The sequence below is a fragment of the Neofelis nebulosa genome, chromosome 10, assembly GCF_028018385.1.
Source record: "Neofelis nebulosa isolate mNeoNeb1 chromosome 10, mNeoNeb1.pri, whole genome shotgun sequence".
NCBI lineage: Eukaryota > Metazoa > Chordata > Mammalia > Carnivora > Felidae > Neofelis > Neofelis nebulosa.
In genome coordinates this window covers 72583176-72596552 of record NC_080791.1, presented here as the reverse complement: position 1 = coordinate 72596552, position 13377 = coordinate 72583176, and the positions used below count along the sequence as shown (strand labels likewise).

At 35.8% G+C, this 13377-nt stretch overlaps 1 protein-coding gene across 26 annotated transcripts in view; it reads left to right on the top strand.

Moving 5' to 3' along the window:
* The window catches only part of SOX6 (SRY-box transcription factor 6), a 693774-nt gene that overhangs the window by 321106 nt on the left and 359291 nt on the right, over positions 1–13377 (top strand). Inside the window, exon 1 of one of the 26 annotated variants that reach the window (XM_058688350.1) lies at positions 10666–10684. The exons of the other annotated variants lie outside the window; for them this stretch is intronic. The gene's annotated coding sequence lies outside the window, so the exon portion shown is untranslated. Of the gene's footprint in view, positions 1–10665; positions 10685–13377 lie in introns of those variants that run through there. 26 annotated transcript variants of the gene reach the window in all.

The following is a 13377-nucleotide window of genomic DNA, read 5'->3' as shown; positions in this document are numbered from 1 at the left end:
ATCTAGTCAAAGAGAGGTCTGAGATTTAAATCTCTAAATCTTCCAGGACACCACACTTTTCCTTCTGGCAGTAGATTCTGTTAAGGCTGGTAGCAGTTTACCAGAAAAGTTCTAGACATGTTGGATGCAAATCAAAGATTTACTTTTGAAGAAATTTAAAAATTCAGTAGATTAGGCATGATAATTGTAAAAGTTTTTCAATTTTGGGAAACTGTGAGGCAGTGCTTATATGAGATGAGAAAAAAGAATTGGATAAAAAACGCAATATTCTTTCCCATAACAAAGCTTGGGAGAACTAGAAATTCTGTGGCTTGATAGGTGTGTACTAGGTACCTGGTAAAGAATCCCTTAGTATGCAAGACAGTGGGTAGTCATACTTGCCTTTTGTAATGATAGTTCAAACAATTTTGTGCAATGATTCATGAGAACAATTGGACTCTCATGGTCTCCTTTAGCTGTTTATGATAATATGTTACCAGCAAATGCAAGTGAGAAATTTGTAGCAAATAGCTATAAGGAAGGGGGGGATGATGAAGGTAAGGAGGGAGAAATACAAGATAACTACCATTTAGTTACTTATGCAACTAGACTGTTTGGTGTGTACAAAAAATGTGGACATTTGGGTTAGTGGTGAAAACCCTGCCTCAGCTTTCACATTCAATTACAACTTATAAAAATGTAGGTCCTTGTGTATGAGTTTTTTCTATTTCTTTCCCCCAGAAGTCAGGGTATATATAATGTTATATGGTAGTCAGATTTTAAGAGGATATCTAAGTTACTTGGTATTCCCTGAAATGAGCTCTAGATGGGCCATGTGTTAAATATATACTGCTCAAGTACCTCATTTCATTTTTTTCTCAAGACTGTCCTCAACACCTTTTGTGATGAGACAGCTGCAGTTGTATCTGATGCTTCTGGTGTGGCCTTTTTGGTAAGAGCTGGAAGGTTGAAATTGGATCTCACATTTCTCTGGATCTTGAAATGAATGGGCAGTGACACCTTTATTTTATCTCACAATTGTCTGTATAAGAATATAATTAAATGTTGACCATCTAGACTGACCAAGAAAAGCAAGCTAGGGAAAAGATGGATAGTAGCAACAAATATTTGTTAGGAAATTTATCATATAAAACTACAGTGAACCTCTCAGCTTTGTGTGCCAATGTCTTTAACTACTTCCACAACCAATTTTGTTGTCAAACTGTTCAGAATGAGAGTCAAATGGCTTGGTTAGAGGGTTGGCTGCTCTCCTTTTTTCTCTTTCTTTTTCTTTTCTTTTCGTTGTTCTTTTCTTTTCTTCTTAATAGTTGTTAACCAGTAATTAGACACCTTCAACCCTAGAGGTAGAAGGGAAGGAAAAAGATAGCAAGTCCTTTGACTAAGCTTGGATAAAATGAGTATCTGGAATATCTAACTGGAATATTCTGGAATGTTAAAGATAAAATTCTATGGGAAGTATATAAGTTAGTAAAGAAAAATTCAGATAATTGAAAATAGTTAATTATTTAATTTAGATTTACTGTCAGTTACCTTTAATTCTAACAGCATCTGTCCTGGAGTTAGATCACTTGAGTTCAGATTTTGCCTTTTGTATTTATGAGGTGTGACTTTAGGCAAATTTTAATTTTTTAGAAAAAGTTTATTTATTTATTTTGAGAGAGACAGAGACAGCGTGAGTGAGGGAGGGGCAGAAAGAGACAGAGAGAGAGAGAGAGAGAAAGAGAGAGAATCACAAGCAGGCCCTGCACTGTTAGCACAGAGCCCAATGTGGGGCTCAAACTCAGGAACCACGATATCATGACCTGAGCCTAAACCAGGAGTCAGATGCTTAACTGACTGAGCCACCCAGGCACCCCTAGGCAAATTTTAATTAAAAAAAAATTTTTTTTTTGTTGATTTTGTTTCCTTATCTGTAAAACAGGATCAGTGACATTATCTAAATGCTAGAACTGTTCTGAGAACTAAATGAAGTAATACATGTAGCAATGCTCTCAGTACAGTGACTTATACTTTCAAGCATATAGTAAATACTATTCATGTATCTTTTCAGCTACTCTCTAACATCATCCATCCATCCATCCATCCATCCATCCATCCATCCATCTGTCCATCTATCCATCTTCCTAATGTTTCTATCAACATAGATTGATGATTTGGTTGGGGGGGGGGGTTGGCATAGAATATGTAGTACTTTTAAGGTATGAAATGAATTTTTTTGGCCAAGGATGGGAGAAGAGGCAATAGCCCTGTAAAATCAAGTTAGGTACAGAAACCTAGAGGCTTTGCTTTAAATCCTCTGGTTAAGTATAATCCTCTAAATTTATTTCTGCCAATTCATTTAATAATACTTAAGTAATTGGGAAAATAATATTTATTGAGTGTTTTCTTTATGTGAAATATTATACTAGGTACTTGTGGGAATGCAGAGAAGCTAGGATTTTGTCCTTGCCCTTGAAAAGTTTGTAATCTGGTTGGGATTAGTCTTAAGAAATACAATGATATTACACTCTTTAAAAACATTATGTAAGATAGTATGCATTAAGTGTTGAATGAGTGACATAAAAAATGAATTTTCAGAGCACTTATTAGAAGTGATTAGAAATGTGGATCATAGTTCCTGGGAATAGTCTCCTGTGGTTTCCTAGTAATAAGAAAGGTGGGTGAGGGAAGTAGGGGGAGGCAGGCAGAGCAAAGATAAGGAGGCAGCAATAAGTGAAGTCTAAGTGTATCAGTATAGTCAGAATAGAAGGTTACAGTGTAGAATAATAGAAGATAAATTTAGAAAAATTGGTTGGATCTGGATGGAGGGCCTTGAATGCCAGAGTCAAGAGGTTAGACATTTTTTTTTCTGTCATCAGGGGAAAGCCACTGATGTTTCTTGATCAAAAGAGTGGCTTGATAAAGGGAGTGGCAGTAAGATTGATTTAGAGGGGCTGGGGGATGAAATTAGGGAAACCAGTTTAGAGCCTGCTGCAAGAGTCTAGGTGTGAGGTGTAATAAAGCCCAATACTCAGGTGATTATGAGCATGGTAAGAAGGTGTGAGCAGAAGAAATTTTATTAAGGAATACTTGGTGGCATTTAATGACAGGCTGGCACTGAGGAACAAGAATAAAAGAGGAGACAGATGCAGTGTCATGTTTTGAATTGGATGATTCCGAGAATGATGCTTTTCTGGGTGTGAGTGAATGAGGGAGAGTGTTGAGGAAAATAATGATGAAACTAATTTTAAGTTTGTTGAATATGACATAGCAGAGTACATCTTGGTATAAATGTCTAGCAGTCATTTGAGGACTGTTGTATTTCAGGATGATGAGAGAGAGCTCAGTGTTGGGTATATAAATATAAAAATTATATGATTTAAATATTAGGGAATGGGATGTTTGACAAAAAGAGCATAGAGAAAGAATAATGTTTAAGTTGGCAGCATTAACATATGAGTGGTATTTTCTGTGATTATGTATTCACCTTAAGTTTGAAAAATAAGCTGTTTGCTCATCTCTCCCTCTCTGATTTTCCCTTTCTCTTTCTTTCCAATTTTAGATGATATGTAGACAATGCTGATTGTCTACAATGTGTGTGCACTGTGTGGGGCATTGACAATCCAGGAAAGAACAAGACAGACATGATCCCTAGTCTCGTGGAATATACAGAATAGGCTTTTTTTTTTTTAAATAAAACAAAATCTTTTAATATTTTTTATTTTTCTTCCTTTAATATTTTCTAGTTTCTTTCTATAAGCTTATGATAATATCTTTGCAAGCATTTATCTCCTTGGGACTAGAAGACATTCTATGACAACAGGTTTTTTTTTTTTTTTTTCTTCCTCTTGTTGATCCTTTTTTTATTATTACTATATTGCAAGGAATATTCTGCAGGAGCATATTTTAGGAATGTATTAAGTTCTCATCACTGAAGTTCAAAAAACACTGATGGCATCCCCTCTGTGCCTGGAGGTTTTTATTTTGTTAAGCTTATAAGTAGGGTTTCTTGGGCCAGGGTGGGGCGGGGGAAGCTTTATTATGTGACTTGAAAGTTGGCAAGGTCAAGGAAAAAGATCTTTTCCAAAACAGTCTTATTTCTCAAACTCAGACTTCTTTTAATGATGTGAAATTTATCTGAAATCACAATAAAACTTGCAACTGGAGATTGGACTTTCGCTTTCCTTTTTTTCTCCTATCCTCATTCCGCTTCTGATTTAGCTACACAGTCAATCCAGTGCCTTTATCTCACCCTTTTCTCCAGGCTTCCATTCTAAATTTTTTTAATGTTTATTTACTTATTTATTAAAAATTTTTTTTTTATGTTTTATTTATTTTTGAGAGAGAGAGAGAGAGAGAGAGAGCACAGGAGGGACAGAGATAGAGATGGAGACACAGAATCCGAAGCAGGCTCCAGGCTCTGAGCTGTCAGCACAGAGCCTGACACAGGGCTCAAACTCACGAGCTGTGAGATCATGACCTGAGCCAAAGTCAGATGCTCAACTGACTGAGACACCCACGCGCCCCAAACCATGCTTCCATTCTAAAAAGGGGTAGTGGTGGAATAAAAACGCAGTGTAAGATGGGCTGGTCATTTCAGATTTATAAAGGATGAAATGTCTAAGTTCATATGTGAAGATTCAAGCTCAGGGAATCTAATGTTGTGATGGATTCTGATTCATGCCACTTGCACTCTAGTGCGGTGCTTCTCCCTCTCCCTCAACTGACCCATTTTTGTATATGTGTTGGAGGATTAAAAATGATATTTAGAACACAAGTATCAAGTAAAAATGGAATATAAGGCAATGGCTGGTGGGCCATTGATAAAAAAGGAGGGCATTATGGGGTGCCTCGGTGGCTCAGTTGGTTAAACATCTGACTTCGGCTCAGGTCATGATTTCATGATTCATGGGTTCAAGCCCTGCTTTGGGCTCTGTGCTGACAGCTCAGAGCCAGGAGCCTGCTACTGATTCTGTGTCTCCCTCTCTCTCTCCCCCTCCCTGCTCTCTCTCTCTCTCTCTCTCTCAAGGGTAAATAAACATTAAAAAAAAAAAAAAAAGGAGGGCATTATCGATGAAAGAAGAAAGCCCCTATGTGTGGAGTGTTTTCAGAATGGGCTAGTTTTTTCCATAGTGGAAGGAATGATGTAAATCTGAATGTTTTAACTTTTGAGTTAGATATAAAATCACTTTACAAAAAGAGCGTTTAAAAATTTTTTTTTAATGTTTACTTATTTTTGAAAGAGAGACAGAGGGAGAGAGAGAGACAGAACATGAGAAGGGGAGGGGCAGAGAGAGAGGGAGACACAGAACCCAAAACAGGCTCCAAGCCCTCAGCACACAGCCCAGTGTGGGGCTCAAACCCACAAACCGCAAGATCACGACTTGAGCCAAAGTCAGATGCTCAACCAACTGAGCCACCCAGGCGCCTCCCCAAAAGAGCTTTAAACAGCAGTTCGTTTGCAGCAACATCTGTATTTATATCTTAGGAATCTTCAGGATATGGGAGAAACAGGTCAAATTTTCAGTGCTTTAATACTAACCCAGTTGTGGGTTATACTGAAATTACTTTCATAATGGACCAATCGGGCCACCAAATTTGGACAAGAATTTCAGATGCTGAGTGTTTCAGTAATAATTGTGAACCTGTACCCTATGCTTGGTTATTTTTGTAAACTTGGATAGAGATTACTAAATCAGTTTTGTTAGGTGAATTTTCAATCTTGAAAAGACACGCCGCTTCAGAAGACAAAAATGAAGCATAACTTTTTTTTTTAAAGGAGAAATGAAGACAAAAGCTTTTGAGGTTCAATCCTACCTGTCTTTTTCAACTTTCAGAAAGACTTCTAGTCTGGAAAGAAATCTCTTAAAGCATGGTTTTTATAATGGACGTGCTGCTGACATACACTTAACATTATTGGCCCAAATGGCAGCAATATAATTTGTAGGCCTTGTATTCTGTCTGGAAAGTTGTAGTGCTCTCATTGGTATTTGTATTCGCTTTTTGTGAACTGGTCTTTCGTGTTGTTTTTTATTTTAATTTAATGTGAGACTAATAAATCTTATTGTTAAATAAGAAAGATTGCATCATAGCTGTCAGTATTAAAATGCACTCCTTTTTGGGGGAAGCCAGATAGATGTGTTTACTCTGTAGAGAGATTTAGATTTGATTTTTTGTTTTCTTCATGGTAATTATGTTTGCACTTTGCTGATCACTAGTTGTGCATTATTACAATGGAAGGTGACAATTTGATTGTCTTCAATTGGAGAAACAAGTAATTTTATATTCACTAAGCTGTCAGGTAACACTAACTCACAGTACTAAGAGCTCCTGGCAATGCAGCTTGGCACCTATATTTAACTGCTTTGATGCTTGTGTAACCTCCGCTGAATCAGAAATACTTTGCCTGCTGGAAATGGTTTTCAGGGTTGTACAATGAGGTTTTCATTAAGCAGACAAACTGAAAATGAACTGCAAAGCCACGGTTGTTTCTCTTCCCTTTCCTTCCTTTCCCTCCCCTTCCCTTCCCTTCCCTCACCCCTCTCCACCTTTCCCTCCTTCTCCCCTCCCCATTCCTCCTCCTCTTCTTATTTGATAGGAACCTGAAATTTATGCCTTATTTCATTTACATGAAAGAGACGAATTGCTGGATTGCTGCTTTATTTAGCTGAAGGAGAACCTCAAAGATGAACTTCTTTATGTAATTTTGTTCACTGTCATCATGTGTGACATTTTTTGAAACGATCTATATAGCATCAATTTTCATTTTTCTCTTTTTTCTGGCAATATTAAAAAAGTGAAAATAGAAGTAAGGATGGAAAAGTATACAGGGACAGCCTCCTACCCTTTCTCTCTGAGAAGTTATTGTTCTGGTTTATGATTTTTGTTAATAAGTGGATAAGATATTATCCACTTGTAATTGGGCTTCCAGACTAGAGGATTGGTTTCAAGCTGACAAAGACATGTTTGGCATTCATTTTAAAAACTATGGTTCTCATTTCATGTGAAGAGGAGATTCAAAGTAAGCATATATAAATAAACTCATTCTGCTATTATTTTAGACAGCTTTCATTCAAGCCACATAGAGGTCTTTCAGTTGAGCTATAAAGTCATTGTGCTTGATTAAAATCCTCTAACTTAGTGTGTATTTATAGTAGCCATTGTTTGGTTTTGTTCGTATTGTTAAGTGGCTGATTGTATTTACAAATTCTGGGCCTGGCTTTCCAAAGCAAAGATCCCAACAAGTTTCTGGTACATAAACTGTGAGAAAAATTCAATATTACTATAAACAAAAGTACAGACAGAGGTTACATGAAGTCAAGTTGTTTTGATCTCTTGAAGAAACTGGATACTCAGAGACACATGTAATGATTACTGGTTTTCCATAGGCAGTCAGGCAAGCAGGCTCGTCTTTAGGCTGGTTGCCTGCCTCTTCCAGCAGATACTAACCAATTAGACAGAGGTGGTTACGTGATGTAACATTATCAGGAGAAACAATTCATGAGTCAAAGCATTCCAAGACATATGAGCTCTAGTCCAAAGAACAGTCTTAAGCTATATAAAGTGACAGCAATATTGTCAGCTAAATATAAACTCTAGAAACACAAACTTTGATGACTTGAGAAGAATCTGTTCCAGGTAGTCCTTGTTTTGTAAGAACCTCAGAAGGCCTTTGGAGACAATTTTGTGCTTTGGTGTGAAAAATTAGAAGGCTTAGCTAAGTCAGAATCCATTAATTGAGGTCCCTTCTTAGACATACTTCAAGGGCCTCAAGCATATTTCGTTTGCCTCATCTCTGTTGATCTGACAGATAACACAAATCAGTGAGTTTTCTTCTAACAGATATTGTCTGTATATGTTACCATGTTATGTTCTGAAAGAGCCACTACAAACATTAAAAGATAGGTTTACAACCCTCCAACACAGCTCTGGAGGCAGTTACCTTCTTTTTCTCTGAGTTTTCTCAGTTACTTATTAACTCATTTCCAAAAGCCCCAGATGAAAGAGAGACAAAAAAAAACCTGGCAGAAGCCTGGGGCAGTTTGGGGGTGGAGTTGGGGAGTGGAGGTAGTGCTGGAGAAAACAATACAAAGAATCAACAACCACCCTCAGGCTTTACTCAAATGAAACAGGAAAAGCTTTGAAAGGGATGTCTTCATTTTAATGTCTGGAATTGGGATCCTTCCCCACCCCTCAATCCTTAAAGGGGGGGAATTAGAGGTACAGGAAAAAAGTTTTAAAATCATTTTTTTTGCCCTAGGCTGGGTGGACTGGCATCCTCTGTAGGGTTCCTGAGTATTGTGCATTTTGGCAGCTGAGCATATCTGTTACTCATGCTTCTTAAAATGAGACGCACTGTGTTATATTTTTGGAAAATTAGTTGTTTATTTCTCAGTATCAGATCAATTGCAGCATTAAATTAACAGTGAATTATTTGACTGAAATAAGTCTACCTTGGTAGCCTGGGGCTGAGTTGCAAAAGTAAATGTGAATATTGTCCTGAATTTTTAATTTTTTCTTTAAGTAAACCAACTATTAAATGTTGCTCTATGTTAAAAACAGAGCTTCTTTTGAATAAATGTGATACACTTAAAAAGTGAATGCCATTTGATAATTATCTTAGAAATAAAGAAATAAATTTTAAAAATCAGGTTAAAAATATTGTTCCGATAAATTTAGTGGCTCTTTTTGAAACTTATCTAAATCCGAAAGGATAGTTTTGAAATGGATTCTTCCCAAGCAGTAGTTAAAAAAAGTAATTTCAAGCGGCGATGCCTTATGAGAAAGTTGTTTTAAAATAATCCTAACCTTTAAACATGTACAAATAACTGTTTCTTTAAAATTAACAACATCAGATTGGGCTGGTTTAAAATTCTAGAACATTTAATTTTCTGAGACAGAGGGATTAATGTATACATATGCACATCCTTACCATTTTATAAAGTCTTGGACCAGAGAATCTTAATTTCTTGTCAAAGAACACAAAGTAAATGTACTGTCTGATTAAGTTTGTAATGGCCTAGACATTCAGCTTTCATACTGGGGTTTTGGAGCAAAATAATTATCATCTTTCTAGAGATACTCCTACTGACTTCCTAGAAAACATTATCAATTGCTAGAGACTTATTTCCAACAATCTCATTCCCAAAAGTCCTAAGCCCTGAAGTTCTTCACGATGTCCTGGCATCCTGGGAATTCACTTGATCTTCTGGGCAGAGACATTTCAAACTCGGGGAACACATGATGGGAATTTAGTTTCATGTGTCCCAAAGATATGTAATTCTCTTTGGAGGTTTTACTTGATAATAGCTATGCCCCAGAAAACCATCTTGTTTAACCAATGTGATAAGTTGACAATGTAGTTTTTCTCTCTGATTATAATGTACTCTGTGTAGTCAATACACTAGTACCATGTGAGTGTAATTTCCTCTTTTATTTTATCTCCAATGCACTGTATTATAAATAAACAGTTAAAAAAAACACCAAACAAATCTGTTGCATCTCCTTTTAAGATTGTACCACTGTAGACACTTGTTCTAGTAAAGTAGAATTGGGCGCATTTGATTGCATTTAAATTTTTCATGCTTCAGCAGTTTGGCTGGGAGCACAGTAAAGAAAAATCCCATGAGCGAGGATAGTTTAGAATAATAGAACTTGATTTTGTGTATTATAGCGGCAACATTTGCGCTGCTTTAGTTAGGGTTGTGTCAGCACTTCCATTATAAACCCCTGTTTTCAGGGGGTATAACTAGGGAGATTTTTTTTAATACAAATTAAAAAAACAATTCATTTGAATGATTTTTAAGTTATAATAGTGCAAAAATAAAACAAAGTAAAGTCATATATAAATTGACCATCTCACAAGGATTTTGATTCTTTTGCTTATTAGTTTTATATGACAGCAGCTAAAGTAAGATGCTGTTCTAATATGCTGGGGGTGAAAGTTTTGGTAATGAAAAATTACTATGTGAGCATTAAAAATAAAAGTAAACAGGGGCGCCTGGGTGGCGCAGTCGGTTAAGCGTCCGACTTCAGCCAGGTCACGATCTCGCGGTCCGTGAGTTCGAGCCCCGCGTCAGGCTCTGGGCTGATGGCTCGGAGCCTGGAGCCTGTTTCCGATTCTGCGTCTCCCTCTCTCTCTGCCCCTCCCCCGTTCATGCTCTGTCTCTCTCTGTCCCAAAAATAAATTAAAAACGTTGAAAAAAAAAATTAAAAAAATAAATAAATAAAAATAAAAATAAAAGTAAACATCCCACGTGACACTTTAAAACATTAAAACAAGTGTATATTTGACTTATGAGTTTCTAAAGGAGAGTAACCATGGTGCAATGGTTATGGTAAAGGCATTGCCAAAAGTCAAGTATCTTCACAGCCTCCAGAATAGTTCAGTTGGTCTAGTAAAGTGTTTTAAAAGGGAAAGCCAAAGTAAAGAAATGAATGAGGATTTAATCAGGAAGTTGAAGCATTCTTTAATAAAGTAATTGTGCAAAAAGGAATCGGTAAATTGAATCTAATAATCAGTAAATTTAAGACTTGTTTAATAAACTGTGTTTTAAAAAGAATTTGTACACATTTTCCTTTTAAAAATACAACAAAACTACCAAACTACAACAAGAACAACAATGAAAGAAGCCCACCAATTTTCTCTGCGAACAACATGCTGAGAGCTACAGTAAACTCAAGCACTTAAATAAAATATGATATGGTAAAGTATTCTTCTTGGAACACAAATGTTAATTCCTTTGCTAAAGGGAAGGGTTTCAAAGTTGAGTATGCCCTCCTTGGTTGTTAACAATAATCATTATTGTCCTACCTTCCCCCTCTCCTTGTCCCCTAATGATGGTGTGAACTGAGGATGAGCAGTCAAATTTAATATTGCTTTATTTTGGCAGCCTACCTTTTATTTGCAACCTTGATAGACATTTGTATTTGGAGGTGCAAAATAAAAGACAAATTGTGTGATGTTATAAATAGGTAGCTTTCCTGAATGGTCACTGGAGGAATCACCAGAAGACTGTTGATGAAGTAGAGGTGAAGCCTTTCCTCACTAATTGTATTCAGCGTGTAATTTCTAAACTTCCCTCTGAATTTTGATTTTCAATTAACACTCCCCATTTGAAGATAATTTTCTATTTAATGTAATTGCAGGAAATAATTTATTGGCTGATTAAGACTGAGGGCCCAGCCTTCCTTAAGAAAACACTCTAACAAACCAGCCTTTAAACTCAACTCAGCTTTGGACAGATTTAGTCTATTTTTACAGCTGCACGGTTGTGTTTAATTAGGATTGTGCACTATTGTTCATTGGTGCAGTTTATACTTGAAATTATTCTTAAGAGACTTTTCATTTTGGGTTTTGTGTCATGATTAATTTATACTAAAGCAACAATCACAGATATTGCTATTGGAAGGAGCCAAGTCACTTTATAATAAGAGGATGTTTGTTGGGGAGCTAAAGTCACTCTGAGTTTTGCCTTATGACTTCCAATTGTATGTAACTGTTTTTAAAAGCAGCAGTAAATTCATTCTTTTGTTTTCCATGTGAATGATTACATTATTGGCACTATCATTATCTGGACTATGAAAACACTCTTGTTGTTCATGGTAAACTCTGGATAAACTTGCAGACCAGTTATAATTTGCCTGGTGTTACTGTAGGATTTTACAGTGATTCTTGTACAATAAGAAACATCCTTTGGTAACATTTTCTACACATGCATATACGTTTTTCTATTTGTGAGTACTGATAGAAATAAGTCAAGAATATACTTATCTGATTCTTTGATATAGTACTCTTTAGGGCATTTGATTTCTTTCCCCTCAAAGAGAATATAGACGTTCTTCTGCACTTCCTTTTCCCCATGTTATTTTCTAGTATCAAGTCTAATGGATGAAATTTTATTATTTGTAGAATGATTATTATAAGTAGGTATCAGCATTTTAATATGTTTCAAAGCACTTCAAAAGCCTGTAATACTTTTATTTAGAACTGTGCATAATTAGATTAGCTGATCTTATATTAATTTTTTTCACTGTAGGATACTAAATCTGAACCCCCTCATTAATTGTGAGAAATTTAGCATTAGCTGTTAAATCCTATGTGAAACATGGGCTGCTACATAAAAACTACTGTTTAAATTGGAATTAACTTAATTATTTTTCTTTGCACTTGATATTTCCTTCACTGCAATATTCATGAAAGCATGTGACAGATTTGTAAATTTAACTGTTAATCTCAGATTTCTAGACCCTTTAATCAGTATTTATTTGTCTGTAGAAACAGTACTAGCAAGTTAATGATTTGCTAATTTGAAAAATGCTCATGTGGTTTCCTATGTTAACTGATTTGTGCATTTTTTAAAAAATGGTATGAAATCAATTAATGTTAAAGAGCAATTAAGGTGGAGATTTTATTCCTTCGTTACACAGCAGTTTTAGAGCTAAAGATGCTATAAACCAAAAACAACTTAAAGTTTTAGAAAAAATTCTCAATTGTCTCTTAAGTTATAAACTTTTGATGGTTTTGTTTCTAAACATTTTGCTAAGAAAATCATGTTGATAAAGCATAGAATGGAGACCTTGTGCAGAAGGCAGTGAATGTTTACTTGTGGGTACATAGATGAATGCACAGTAATTGTTTTGCAGTTTTTTTAAGTTTATTTATTTATTTATTTATTTATTTATTTATTTATTTATTGAGAGAAACAGAGAGAGAGACAGAGAGAGAGAGAGAGAGAGAGAGAGAGAGAGAGAGAGAGAGAGAGAAGCAAGCAGGAGAGGGGCAGAGAGAGAGGGAAAGAGAGAATCCCTAGCAGGCCAACATAGGGCTTGATCTCATGAACCTGAGATCATGACCTGAGCCAAAATCAAGAGTCAGATGCTTAACTGATTGAGCCACCCAGACACTCTTGTTTCTGCAGTTTAAAAAAAAAATATGATGTATAGTAGGCATTTTATAATTTTCACAGTAAATGTTTTGAATTTTGTATGTACTTTCTAATATAAAATAGAGGCATAGGTATTTCATATACTCTATTCAAATGTTATAAAATTGTCCTAAGACTAATCTATCAGCCAATCAATATGTCACTTAAAAGTTAAGTTAAAGTAGTTGACACATTTGGAAGATCTTTAGAAAAGGATCAGATTGACACTAAACAATGTTAGGACTAGCACTCATAGGTGTAGTTTACAAGGTATAAACTAAGGTCAGGACCAAATTTGCTTAGGACTTTCAACATGTATTGTGAATTCTCCTGATTATATTTTCCCACATAGACTTCTTTTGTTCTTACATAAAGCGTAAGAGAAATTTGGATATTTGTACTTTGAAATTATTCTTCAAACTGGCTTATTTGCCAGTTTATTCACTTATTTATTCCCCCCCCCCCCCATTGT